This window comes from Mirounga angustirostris, unplaced genomic scaffold (genome assembly GCF_029215605.1).
Source record: "Mirounga angustirostris isolate CCGP_5_RB_7025 unplaced genomic scaffold, mMirAng1.0.hap1 SCAF_4, whole genome shotgun sequence".
NCBI classification, from domain to species: domain Eukaryota; kingdom Metazoa; phylum Chordata; class Mammalia; order Carnivora; family Phocidae; genus Mirounga; species Mirounga angustirostris.
Genome location: NW_026991712.1, coordinates 61,145,007 through 61,158,821, shown reverse-complemented (window position 1 = coordinate 61,158,821; position 13,815 = coordinate 61,145,007). Strand labels below are relative to the sequence as shown.

At 38.3% G+C, this 13,815-nt stretch overlaps 1 long non-coding RNA gene across 1 annotated transcript in view; it reads left to right on the top strand.

Moving 5' to 3' along the window:
• The window catches only part of LOC129046428 (uncharacterized), a 111,519-nt gene that overhangs the window by 149 nt on the left and 97,555 nt on the right, over positions 1–13,815 (top strand). The gene's annotated exons all lie outside the window — the stretch shown is intronic.

Below are 13,815 nucleotides of genomic sequence, written 5' to 3'. Positions count from 1 at the left end.
GCACATTTTTCTGTTATGTAAAAAACGACATTAGCGTTATAGAGTCCCTTAATTGTGTGGATGGTGTAATAAACATGAACTCCTCAGACTCTTGCCTGCTGGGCCATTGCTGAGCTATACTGTTCAGCTGATACTCTGATGAAATGGAATGCCAGGAAATTCCAGGCACTTGTGGCAGAAGAAACAGATTTCATGCACTTTTCTTGCCAATACTAACATCCCTCTATGACACTTACGAGGCTGTGGAGACTTGTATGCTTGGCTAATGTTCATTTTTGGTTTGATAAGAAATTTGGGCAACTTTAGAAATAAGGTGTGTGGCTTTGGAAAATAGGAACAAAAACTTACTGTGCGATAATCTCTTTTCTTTCAGTAGGCTCTGAATCGGTGAGTAGGTTGTTTTTTTTTTGTGTGTGAAGCAAAATGAAACAACTCATAATCAAAATACTTATTGGGGACATGATAATATTCCATCACTTAGTCCTCCACAGTTTCATTTAGAAGATAATTCCCATTCATTGGACCCAACAACATAATAAAGCTTCTTGAGGCAACCCTTGCAATTGCCATGTGAATTTATAACACAAGCAATATGTGTATTCCATCAACAAATTTACTTTTCAAATATACAGAAAGAAATAAAATATCCATGTCTATTATATTTAGACTGACTGGCTATCAGCTATAAGAGATGATAATGGAAAAGAGTCCAAGTTGATGTAACTCATTTTAACAAACGTAGTTCTTCTGAAATTAAGAGGTTATTTCACAGATGTTTTATTTCTGCAGATGATGAGACTGAATATTGACTTCTTTTAATATTTATTTAAATATAAGTTTCTGGTTTCTAAACAGTTTTAGAGTTTAAACATATTTTGGAATACACTGCAAAATCAAAATAAATAGAATTCACCTTTTGTCTATGTTGGCTTTTATTAAATAAGGAGCTAAAGACTCCTTCCATCCATGCATTTTCTCCTCTCAGGTTTAAAAATTATCAGCTAGCTATTTGATATATAGTCTTCCTTTTTCCTAGGTTTATACTTTATATGCATTTGTACATTGGATACCCTAAATTAGAATATTATTAAATATGCTTATCTGGAATCAGTTTTATTAACTACACTATAAACATTTTTCTAGGTCACTTCATGCAGGATTTTTTTTAACATTTTAATGTCTGTATTGTTGCTATTGAACTATTCCCCTATTTAATTTTTTAATTTTAATTTTTCCCTCGGTTTAGTTTTTTTTCTTCTTTTTGCTATTTAAACAATTTTTCAATAAATAGCCTTGCCAGGTATGCACGTTTCGAATTTCAATAGATATTGTCAACCAAATTACCTTCCACAAAATTTGTATATTTTCCCCATGATTTGTATTTGTGTATTTGTATTTGTATACTTTCCCCATGTTTGCTGGAGCTGGCTCTTAGCAGTCTCTTAAATCACTGACAATTTGCTGAGGGCAAATTGTATTTTGTTTTACGTTGCAATAAAGAACTGGTTGATTCTGAATGTTTCATATGCTTAAATTTTTTCTGGTATAATTCTAAAAGATAGATGTACTCTAGAGTCAAGAATAAGAAAAATAGATGCTTAGTTAGGACTAAATACCACTTAAAATAACTACTATTCACATCTTTAGTCTCAGATTTAAAACACCTTTTATTTGCCAGGATGGGTAATGAATTCAAAATGTTTCTGACATTAGCCTCCATTTTTGCTACTTCTGTAAGGAAACTAGATGAGGAATAAATAATTCTGCTTGTTCGAGAGATTCAGACAGTTTTTGTGTTTTTCCCATCTGTACTTTGTTATTGGGAACAATCTTCATGTTTATCGCCCCACGTTAGAAATTGTATTTTTCACTTTGAAATCTATACAAAACACCAAAGATTATGATCTTGGACAGTTTTTGACTAGTGTTAATTTATTGGAGTCTTTTCCCTGTGTGTTCTCATAAATTAAAACTTTTTTTTTCTTTAAAATAAGTTATTGGATCTTGGTGGATAAGAAACTGAAATGAGATGCTCTGTCCTCAATCAAACCAGCAAATACCTCTGCAGGCTTAGTCATAAAACCCAGCATGGAAATAATACTTGTCTCACAATCAGGTCAGAAATGATAACTGAGACCATGGATGCCTTAAGATAAGCTACCTGTGTAAGCGGGGGAAATAGCTGGAAGTCCAATAGAAGGCTTTGTGTTGGAGGACAGTGATTGAAGTTCAAAAGGCTTAGCAGAGGTCAAGTTGGCCATGTCAGGTATTTCCCCAAGTTTACTTCATTCAATTAAGTTGAAACAATCTGCTCCTGTTAGAGTTAGTGGCTTCCCTTACACTGGGGGGCCCAGGCAAAGGGATGCTCGGTTTCCTCTGCACCAGAAGCCATGTCTGGCATGATTTTTAGAGAGAGATTGAGTCAATTTTCAGGAACTCTCTGCAGGGAACTTGTGTGCAATACAATGCTTGTACATCTGGTGAATTTACAGGATACATTTGAAAGGGATGGACGAGGCAGTTATTTATCTGCGTGTATGGGCCAACTCTCAGCAAGCAGATTCTTCTCAAACTTTTGTTGTTCCTAAATGGGATGACTCTTCCTGTGTCTGTCACATTAATTGAGCTGGTTTTCTTCCTTGAGTCTAAACTACTGTTGATTGCCTTGACCTCTGTCTAGCTGAGGAACTAAATGCCTCTGACTGAGGGCTTTCTTAGGAGTGCCTGTATTCTTTGCTCAAGGCTGCTGGATGCCGGCAGATTTTTGGGTAGGAAAGTGCCCAGAATTGCTTCTTTGAAAACTAAATTTCACATGCTTAGAATTTTGTCTTTTTCCTTGGTATGTTACTTTTCTTTCCCTTTTTGAAATGTACGGTCTTATTTCTTAGTTTGAGTAGTTATTTTACAAACACGAGTGAACTTTGTGGAGGAATAGAAATGGGACATACCCTGACTGCAGCAAATGATCAGATTACAGAGATAAATTGATATATGAGAGGTTCCGGAATACTGGGTAATTACAGCACATACCTCCAGGAAATACACACACACACACATTAACCTCCTGCATGTGTGTGTGGCTATATAGATTTTAATTATAAGAAAAACTTAGGAGATTTTTAAGTTGAATGGCACCAAAGGTCATTATCAATTGGTTTCTTACCGTTTAAAATATATTTGTAAAAGCTCATAATCCCAATAAGTTTTCATTAGTCACATACTGGGAAAAGCAAACGTGGACAAAATGATTTTATGCAGTAGTCCCTACACCTGGCTAATTGTTAAATTCACTTGAGCGCACCCAGGCCTCCACAATGAGAATCTCCAAAACGGAGATGCAGAGATCTGGTTTAACAAGGTCTTCGGCTGATTCTGATAATCAGCCAAGTTTGTGAAGCCTAAAAAGTCAGTCTTGGATAATAAGTCATTTTGTTCACATCAGTTTGATGTTGAAGGCATTGTGCAGTTTACTAAAGAGCCACTAATGCATGGTTTTGGTAATGCACAAAACTGCGATAATTGTAGGCTGCCTTATGGGAGCGTTCCAATAGAAACCCTGACTTAGACATTATGAGTTCCATTTTACAGGTGAGGAAACTGATATCATTAATATTAATAGTTAATATCTTAAAGTTAATAACTAGGAAAACCGAGATTCAGTCCCTAGCCTTCTGGTTACATGTCCATTGACTTCGCGTAGCTTTAAGGTGAAAATCAGTAAAGGCCTTTCTCCCGTGGGATCTCGAGTTTAGACCTAGCATTTTGTCTGTCATCCTAAAATAACTTTGAGGTCAGTGTTATTTCGGTTGAGAATGCATTTATGGGGTTGCTCTAGGCTGAACTTTGTGTTGCATGAGGGGGCTAGGCCTCAGAGGGGCGGGCTTTAAGCTCACAGAATCTTGTTGGGGGGTGAGGTTTACTTGGGACAAGAGGAGAAAGCAACAGATTATAGTGACAAAATGTACCATGAGGACTGTCTGCAGCAAAGAGACAATTGTTTTGGGCTACAATTTTTAAGGAACACTCCAGGAGAAGCAGGATTCCATTTGGGTCTTGAAGAGAGGGATTTGGAAAGTTCAGGAGAAGACCTTTCAGGTGTGGGAACAGCATGAACACAGGTGTGAGTGTGTATTTAGTCAGTCAGTGCTCAAGAGAGGGATGGTCCAGCCAGGAGCAATGAGAGGGAACAGGGTGAAAAATACGGGGCCATGCCCCGTCCTTCCAAGTGGACAGACTCCATCGGGCACTTAGATTGTTGAGTTAAAAGGTACCTTTTGGAATCATTTCCCTGCTTCTATGTGTTTATTATTCTCTCATGTGTGTGCTCCCAGCCCCCAGGAAATACTTTAACCTAATGCTTCAAAAGCCTCTGCCATTGTAGAGAATCAAATTAAGTGTAGTGAAAATGACCATCCTACTGAGACACATGGGATTTGGGATGTCAAAAGACACAAAAGCCTCAGCATAATAGAGGGAATCAGCAGGTTCCTGGGATATGACTAATTTTTCTCTGGCTGTTTAGTAACAGGTGGTATTTATCTAAGCAGACTGCCCTGGGCAGCTGGTTGATGGGTTCTTCCAGCTGGACATCTTCTCCCCATTTAGTCCAACCACACCTGCTTCAGACAGCAAACAAGAGGCTTTCTCATCTCCAGTATCTACATGCGGGGGGTTGGGGGTATAGATGAACTGTTCAGCTTCCAGCTGTAGTGTTTCATGATGTCCAAGGATCCCATCTGGTCTCCTACCAGAAAAAAGAAGTTTTAGGTTTAGAGGTGGGCTTTTTTCCCTTTTTCCCGGGGGAGTGGTTTTGTCTTGTTAGGTTGCTTTCTTTTAAAAAAGAGATTTTTATCATCGGCTGCTATCATGTGATCAGATTTATCTCCCATGAAAACTTCCTTTCCTTGAAGCATGCACTGACATGAGGGTGCCTGTCCCTTCAAGCTCTTATCGTACGTACTGCATTGAGGAATAGTAGAATAGTCTCATGAAAGATTAATCACTTCCTGTAAGCATCTTGTACCTGCAGACAGGCTATTACTGAAATATGTCTGAAAGAAAACAAGGAAGGATGTTAAAATGTATCAGCCAGGTATTTTTTGGCAGTGTGACTACAAACCTTGTTTGGGTGCCAGGTTTTTTGCAGCCAAAAAGGACTTCTGTGCTGAGTTAATGGATCATAGTTTGTTTTGTACATGAGCAGCAATGTTTTTTTTGTAATGATAACCAAACACTGCACAGGTATTTCTCGGGGGGCTGTACAAGTGTGTGCATTCTTATTTTTTCCCTGTCTAAACTGAATAATAAATCAACCATTTGGACTAAATTTATTCCTGGCAGTTTAGAGGACCCTGTATCCCCAGTGCCGGGCCTGCCAGATAGTAGGTGTTCAATAAATATCTGATGACTGACAATCTCTGTTGTATAGTTGTCAAGGGGTTTACAACAAGAGTGAGAATTTAGAGGATGACATAGCCTCAGTCCTGAAAATTCCGCTAATCAATGGAGTGCTGGGTCCACTACCACCCTGACTCAAACCTTTCTATTTACCAGCTGTGTTCTAGGCTTTGTGCTAGAGGCTGGAGATTAAAAAAAAAAAAAAATGGTCCTTGCTTTTAAGAAACTGAGAATTCCTGATAAGAGAAATAGTAACACGCCAACATTTCTTGAGCACTTGCTATATTGTAGACCCTTAAGTACTTTGTAGGTATTACTTCATTTGATCCAGAATTATTATTCATATTATTCTAGTTTTTCAGATGTGTCAACCAAGACACAGAGAGTCACACACCTTTCTGTATTTTACCCAAATCTAGTAAATGATGGAACTGGGATATGAATAAAGATCCAAAACCAAACATTGAATTTGTGGACTGCTCTAATGGGGTAAGTGCAGGGCACAGAGAGGAGGCTCTCTCATCTTAGTATAATAGGGATTGGGGAAGGGTTTCAGGAGCAGGTGATGGCTGAGCCTTTTTCTCCTCACCTCTGTTTCTGGCCCTGGGATTTGGGATCTGGGATTTGGGCTTCTGTTCCTCTCCAGGTCTTGTCCCAGTTTTTTCCATGGCCTTTGTCACCAATAGGGAGCATTGTGCTCTACTTTATGACATCACTGATGTCTCAATAAGTTATTCAACTTCCAGCAGCTATAATGATATCCTTTATGACTGACAGCCTGCTGTCGTGGCAAAAATGTAGGCTGTGGAATCAGACACACTTATATTTGAACCTCATCTCTTCCATTTGTAAGCTGTGCAATATTGAGCAAGTTACTTAACTCAAAAGGATTCATTATACTCATCTCTTTGGTATGTTTAAAGAATTAATTGAGATAATATATGTAAAATATCCATCATTTAAAAGGTGCTCAAGAAATGCTAATTTTACTTCTCTTGTAAGACCATGTCTTTTTTTTTTTGACCGTGTTTCTCCCTGCACCTAGCATGGTTCCCACAAATAATAGATAATTAATACATGTTTATTAATTTGATTTTATGGGCAAGGAGAAATAATTTATGTCAGTGTATATTATGAAATCATCATACACACATCTTCCTGGGATATTTTTCTCTTCCCTTTTCTTTCCCACCCACATCTGGGAGTTCACTATACTTAGAAAAAGCCCAATTCCAGCAAGTCTTGAAAACTTTGGTTTGGGGAAGAAAGGCACCAAAGGTTGTACATATAAACCTCATTTGTAAAGATAATTTTGTTTGTGTGAAAGAAAAACCACGTACAACAATCTATGAGACATTCTATTGGGGTGGAGAAGAGTAATTTTAACCTAGCTCCCCAGAGTCCTCCCAAATCCTCTGGGTTAACTTTCAGTAGCTGGACTCCCTAGGATTTCACTGTTTATTTACACTCTTCAGGTTGCATTTTAAAGAGTAGCCACATAAGCCTAGAAACTCTAGCACCATGAGCTGTCCACAGAGTGTAGAGAACCCAGATTCTGACTTACTGAGCAGTTACTGTGTGGAAGGCACCATGCTGGGTGCTGACGCAGGTGCACTTTGGGGAGGATTTCGGTGGATTTGGTCCTATATTAGTTCCTCCACTGTAAAGATGGATAATTTCAGTGAAATTATGATTTAAACATAAAAAGATTATTAACTATTTCAGGAAATGTGTGATTGTGCCACGTGAGTGCTACAGAGGAAGAAGCCCTTTCCATGAGGATTGTCAGAGGAAGCTTCAACTATAAAAGGGAGACTTGAGCTGTATTTAAAGATATGCAGGCTTTGTATCTAAAGAGGAGAGGATGAGGGTTCATTTCCAGGTAAGACATGGCCTGACTTAGGCTAGTGAGTTTGGTTCTGAGGAGGCTTATCATTTCAACAAAACTTAAAAGAAAACACATAGCTGGTTACAGTTACTCCAGAGCAAGCCCATGGAGACAGTACATCTGACAAGGGGGATGAATTTCCTTAAGGAAACAAAGAAGTACAATCTGGTTTGGAAATTGCGGCTAATTCAATCTGCTGAGGGGCAGTTTAGCGCTAAGGAACCCGAGGTGAAGGAACAGAGTTTCTTCAGAAATTGTTTCAGATCTTAAAACCAGATGTGGAGGGGCACCTGGGTGGCTCAGTTGGTTAAGTGTCTGCCTTCAGTTCAGGTCATGATCCTGGGATCCTGGGATGGAGCCTTGTATCAGGCTCCCTGCTCAGTGGGGAGCCTGCTTCTCCCTCTCTCTCTGCAGCTCCCCCTGCTTGTGCTGCCTCTCTCTCTCTGTCAAATAAATAAATAAATAAATAAATAAATAAATAAATAAATAAATAAAATCTTTAAAAAACAAACAACCAGATGTGGCAGTGGCTCTGATAAGGATCTGAAAACTTCTATATCCTTCTTATGTACATCGTAAGAGTAGTTATAAGGCTACCCTGATGAAAATTAGCATTCTCCATCTCTGTGGACTTAGCAGTATGAATCTGCTTTTGATAAGTTGCTTAACTGCCAAAAGAGTAGACACTTCTGTTTCATGAACTACTTCAGCTCATGATTATTAGATATTTACTTTGTTTTTCTTGGAAGGGTAACTTGGAGAAATAAAACTGTACAGGTTGTGGACTGGAAATAACAATGTACTTGCTGAGAAAGAAATGATATTCTCTTCCAAAGCCTCTAACTGCCCCCCTAGATAAGGAACCATACACCTGCTGCTCTCAGATCATGATTTTTGTCACTGAAGAGGGTTTTTGTCTTTTCCACTTGGGTAATGTGTTTATTGAGCCGTTATATTTTCATTTATGATTCTGCCTAGTCTCTGTGTAAAGCAAGAAAGTGTTGTAAGCAAGCTCTCGCTGTAACAATGGGATCAGTCTAGTCCTAGGGTAATAGAGACATGAGATGCTTCCTTGAATCCTAGAAGTACTTCACCTTGCAGCTAGTTAAAAAGTGATCATAGTTGACAACTATATTTGACTTTTGTGGTTCCCCAGGAGCTTTTCTATGATCTCTCTGGATAATATGTAGATTCAAATTAGGGGTACCTTTATAACATCATGTTTTATGGGAGCCTTGACTTTAATCTCTTACTTATCCTCCTTGGTAACCAAAAAGAGCTCACAAACAAAGGTGGGAGCAATTGTCCATGGAGCAGGGTGGGCTGAGAAAATCCTATTAGGGAGAAGTGACTGCTTGTTTATATTAATAATATCAAAGGCCTTCTCCACTGCAGTTTCATTTAGGAGTGCTTAAGAGTACCACATTTGGACACACATAGTCCTGAGGTTTAAACCAGGGCTGACCTTACCAACTGTGTAACCTGGGGTCACTTATTCAACCTTTCCAAACTTCAGTTTGCAACTCTGTAAAATGGGGATACAAGTATTACCTCCTGGGTTTTTGTGAGGATTAAATGAAATAATGTATATGGTACACAGAGCACAATGCCCAGCACATAAGTCTTAGTAGCTGTTGTCAGTTCTACATGCTGTGGCCAGCTTGTAAGTCTTACCTACTTTTTACTGGTATATTCCCATTTTATTTATTTTTTTTATTTTTTAAAGATTTTATTTATTTATTTTACAGAGAGAAACACAGCGAGAGAGGGAACACAAGCGGGGGAGCGGGAGAGGGAGAAGCAGGCTTCCCGTGGAGCAGGGAGCCCGATGCGGGGCTTGATCCCAGGACCCTGGGATCATGACCTGAGCTGAAGGCAGTTGCTTAACGACTGAGCCACCCAAGCGCCCCAAGTATATTCCCATTTTAAATGGGAAATTTCATTTTGCTAATCTTTTCCATACTTTTAGTAAGCATGTGCATTATTTCAAAGTCTGGAGAGATTTACATTTCAAAAATGGTTTATATAGAGCACACGAGAATTTATAAAAGAGCCTAGAAAATGTACGACGATTGTATTTATATTGACCAAATTAATACTTGGAGGAAAGAAAGTCTTTCTCTGGCACTGGGATACAGTTTTCTTTTTATCCCCCCCCCAATTTTATTGAGATATAACTGACATAAAACACTATAAATTTAAGGTGTACAGCATGGGTAAAATTTTCAGTTATTACTTACTAATAGAGTTTAAAAACCTATTTAAGTAACATTTGGTTGTTTTTGAGTTGTTCCCTACTTGTCATTCACTTATTCATTTATTTATTAAAGTATTTCTTTAAGATCTAAAGGGTTCAGGGTTGTAATAAATACTCAGTTTTCCAAATTCATGATTTCACAGTTGTTAGTCAAACACAATTTAATAATTAAATGATAAAACCTGGAAATTTTTTTTTATTATGTTAATCACCATACATTACATCATTAGTTTTTGATGTAGTGTTCCATGGTTCATTGTTTGCATATAATACCCAGTGCTCCATTCAATACGTGCCCTCTTTAATACCTATCACCAGGCTAACCCATCCCCCCACCCCCCTCCCCTCTAGAACCCTCAGTTTGTTTCTCAGAGTCTATAGTCTCTCATGGTTTGTCTCCCCCTTTGATTGCCCCCCTTCGTTTTTCCCTTCCTGCTATCTTCTTTTCTTCTTCTTTTTAAAACATATAATTTTTTATTTGTTTCAGAGGTACAGGTCTGTGATTCAACAGTCTTACACAATTCACAGCGCTCACCTTAGCACATACCCTCCCCAATGTCTATCACCCAGCCATCCCATCCCTCCCACCCCACCCTCCACTCCAGCAACCCTCAGTTTGTTTCCTGAGATTAAGAATTCCTCATATCAGTGAGGTCATATGATACATGTCTTTCTCTGATTGACTTATTTCACTCAGCATAATATCCTCCAGTTCCATCCACGTCGTTGCAAATGTCAAGATTTCATTCCTTTTGATGGCTGCATAATATTCCATTGTATATATATACCACATCTTCTTTATCCATTCATCTGTCGATGGACATCTTGGCTCTTTCCATAGTTTGGCTATTGTGGACATTGCTGCTATAAACATCGGGGTGCATGTACCCCTTCGGATCCCTACATTTGTATCTTTGGACAAAACCTGGAAATTAATTAAGGCTTTTTAGCTGTCAGATGATTTTCCAAAATAAAATGTTGAAGAATTGGGAGAGATAAACTAGGAACATATGGATTTCATTTTTCTTGAAATACATTTTGATTAAAAAATTAAGGGAAAACTGGGACAATTTTTTTTTGAAGCCATTTTTAAAAAAGGTAAATATTTGGCTAAATACTAAGTAATACCAAACTCAAATATTTAAGTTTTAGGCACCATTACCAACTGCCAAAATATTTTTTTTAAGTGACAATGAAAGGTAATAGGTCTCTCTCTTTACCAAAATCTGGTTTCTTCTTTTCTTTCCCATATGTTAACAGACCCTGGGGAAAGAAATTCCAAGTAAATCTCCATTGTTCACATACTTGACTGGGAATTTGGAGATTTGGGCACCACATTTCTAGATGAAAACATGAAAATTTCCAGAGATCAGAAAAAATGGAATTTTAAACTGAAATCTAATTTTAAAACTTGATAATTTGGTCACTATAGTGAATGCCATCTTCTGATTTTATCTTTTCTCATAATAGGAAAAATATTTTTAGTGAAGTTATATTCTGCTTAAATTTCTTATTAAGTAGTGCACATTAGTAATTTTAAGAATTCAGGCTTGTACATCTGAGTATTTTCTGAAAAGAATAAATCAAAATGTTTCATAATTGTCTTAACTTCCAATAATTCATAAAACTAACATGTTTCTATGAGTCTTTGTTTTGGGCAGAATATTCAAGTCTATCTTCCATGCATACATCAGACAGACTTATACTGAGAGAATCATTTCCCCCCAAAGAATTGTATTGCATCTCAGAGACCTGCACCCAGACCAGATTTTCATCTGAGGAAGGAGCTGCTTCAGAGTGTTAAAAAGAGAATAAATCCATCTTTAGAAGCAAATGATATCCCAGTTCCCAGTGGAAAATATATATATAATTGTCTAGCCTAAGAGAAAAACAACTGGGTTTTTCTAGAGAACAAAGAATTTTGCCAAACATGGGGGAACTCTGTGAGTAAATAAAAAACAAAAACAAAAACAAACCTAAATATAATCTTCTTTAGAATGTTAAGGATATGAAGTTATGAGAGGAAAACTACCCAGAAAGGAGAGTGGATGTGGGTGTGGGGTCTTATCTGAGTTTCCAGTTTGTACTCTAGGTATGGAAAATTCACCACAGCTATGGATCATCTCTATGAAGACCGTTCCTCATCTTCTCTCTGGTTTCTGTTCCCCATGAATCTCAGTTTACATCCTATAGCAGCTGGGGTTGAATGAAGAATTTGCTTTCTCTCAGCAGCAGGTAAGCCTCTGCCTAGGAGCCCCCTCTCTGTGAAGGGGTGACCAGTTAGCTACAACAAGCAAGGAAGGGTTTGAGGAGAGAAGACACAGTTGGAATGTTCACTTACCACGAGCTTCTCAAGAAAGGGATTAGGTTCTCCCTTTATATTCCATTACCCTGGCATACAAGCACATACACAGAAATCTCTCTGTAAATTTGCCCCCTGGGTCCATGTTTTCAGGCCGTCTTATAGTTGAGCCTGTCTTGTAATGAAAGAGGTTCTCTGATACTGCAGGAAATACCAAATGCAGGGCCACCTACGATGGATAATCTGTTATTAAATCCTGACCTGTAGGGAACACAACATTGGATAAACCAAACAATGCAGTAAAGAAAAAAATACCTGTCAGCATGGCATTGGATACAGATTATTTTCCTAAGGAATACTTAATGATTAAACAGTGTTCTGGTGGTTTTGGTATAATTCATACTATGATACTTTACCATTGCTAATTTGCATGGATTGGATCTCTCTAGCTACACTATATGTTCATTATGGGTATGAGCATGCATCTCTCCGTGTTTTATTATGAGGATTTACTTAATTGATAAAGGTTTGCAGTAGGTAGTGCATGGGAAAATAATTAATGGCAAGACCTTGGGCATGAGTCAGTATGCTTAAAGCCTGAAAACATATGATGATCAGTGGGTACTGACTTTGTCTTTTAATGCTGAGTAAAGTCTCATAGAATTACACTAAATGAGAAATGAAATGTGACACTTCTGGCTTCAAAATTTAATTTTGAAAAAGGGGATCATGGCATCCCCCAAATGGCACATGTCTGCTGACTAAGCAGTGCAAGATGCTGTAACTAAATCCTAAAAGTAAAGGCTGAAAATAGAAATAATTGGAGAAAAGGAAAGAAAATTGTGTTAGTAAATTCAGTAACCACTAATCCCTGTTTTTTGATCAAAGGCGTCTAGACACGACCTAACTCCATCCTAGCTTTTATGATTGCAGCAAAGGAGTGTGCATTCTTATTATCTTAGTTACAGTATTGGGGGATGTCTGTGTAAACAAACATCTCCTGAACACTTGTCCATTTGTCAGAATTGCCTGTTCTCTGGGCTTATTTAGAAATCTGATTTCGTGCTAACTAGCATTCTTTTGGAAGGCTACACCCAGCGGCCCACGGAATTACTCCAACCAAAGAACTGACATAGTGTTTTGTACGATAGATGTGTTGCCTATATGGATTTCTTGGAGACAATTCTGACCTCAAATATTTTTGTCCTTTTCTCTCCCCATATCATTTACACTTTTCATGTCCCAAATACACAGCTTTTGGGACAAAAAAATATCCTCATAAATATGAGTGCCTCCATCTTTTCCTTGGAGATAATAGCCAAACATTTATTTAAGAACTTATATTCCAGTTACCCTGCATCCATATTCCTTACAACAATCCTTCGGAGGAAAATATCACTACCCTTGTTTTCCAGAGAGACAAACTGAGAACTCAGGAAGGTTAAGTAGCTTGTCCAAGACCACATGGCTAGTAAACCAAGATATCAGGATTAAACTGAGGCCTGATTATAACAGCTCATGTTCTTATTACATGACTCTAGGAAGTGTCACTGATTCAGGCCAACCTTGGGAGTATGTTGAGTGGAAGACCTCTGTGATATGATTTATTTGCCTGTGAATGTCCCTTGCTTCCAAGTTTCTCCTTTGTCCAGGTAGGCATGAGAAACTCCTTTGATGTGAAACACTGCAGCACTGGGGGAGGGATGGAAATTCCCGTTCACAGCTTATTTTGAATTAGTTAACTGCATTACCTAGCAGAACTCTGAGAACGGAATACAGGACGATGGGTTTTAATCTAGAGTGGTTCAGGAAGGGAACTTTTTAGCTCCGAGGGGCTTAATTGACGCACAAGAGGCTTTGCAGAGTCTAGTTGCCGCCACCAGGGGTCAGTGTGCAGGAGCTAGAAATCTAGGCACGAGGCAGCTTTGGGAAAACAAACTTGCATCAAAATGGGAAATGGAAATGAAAACC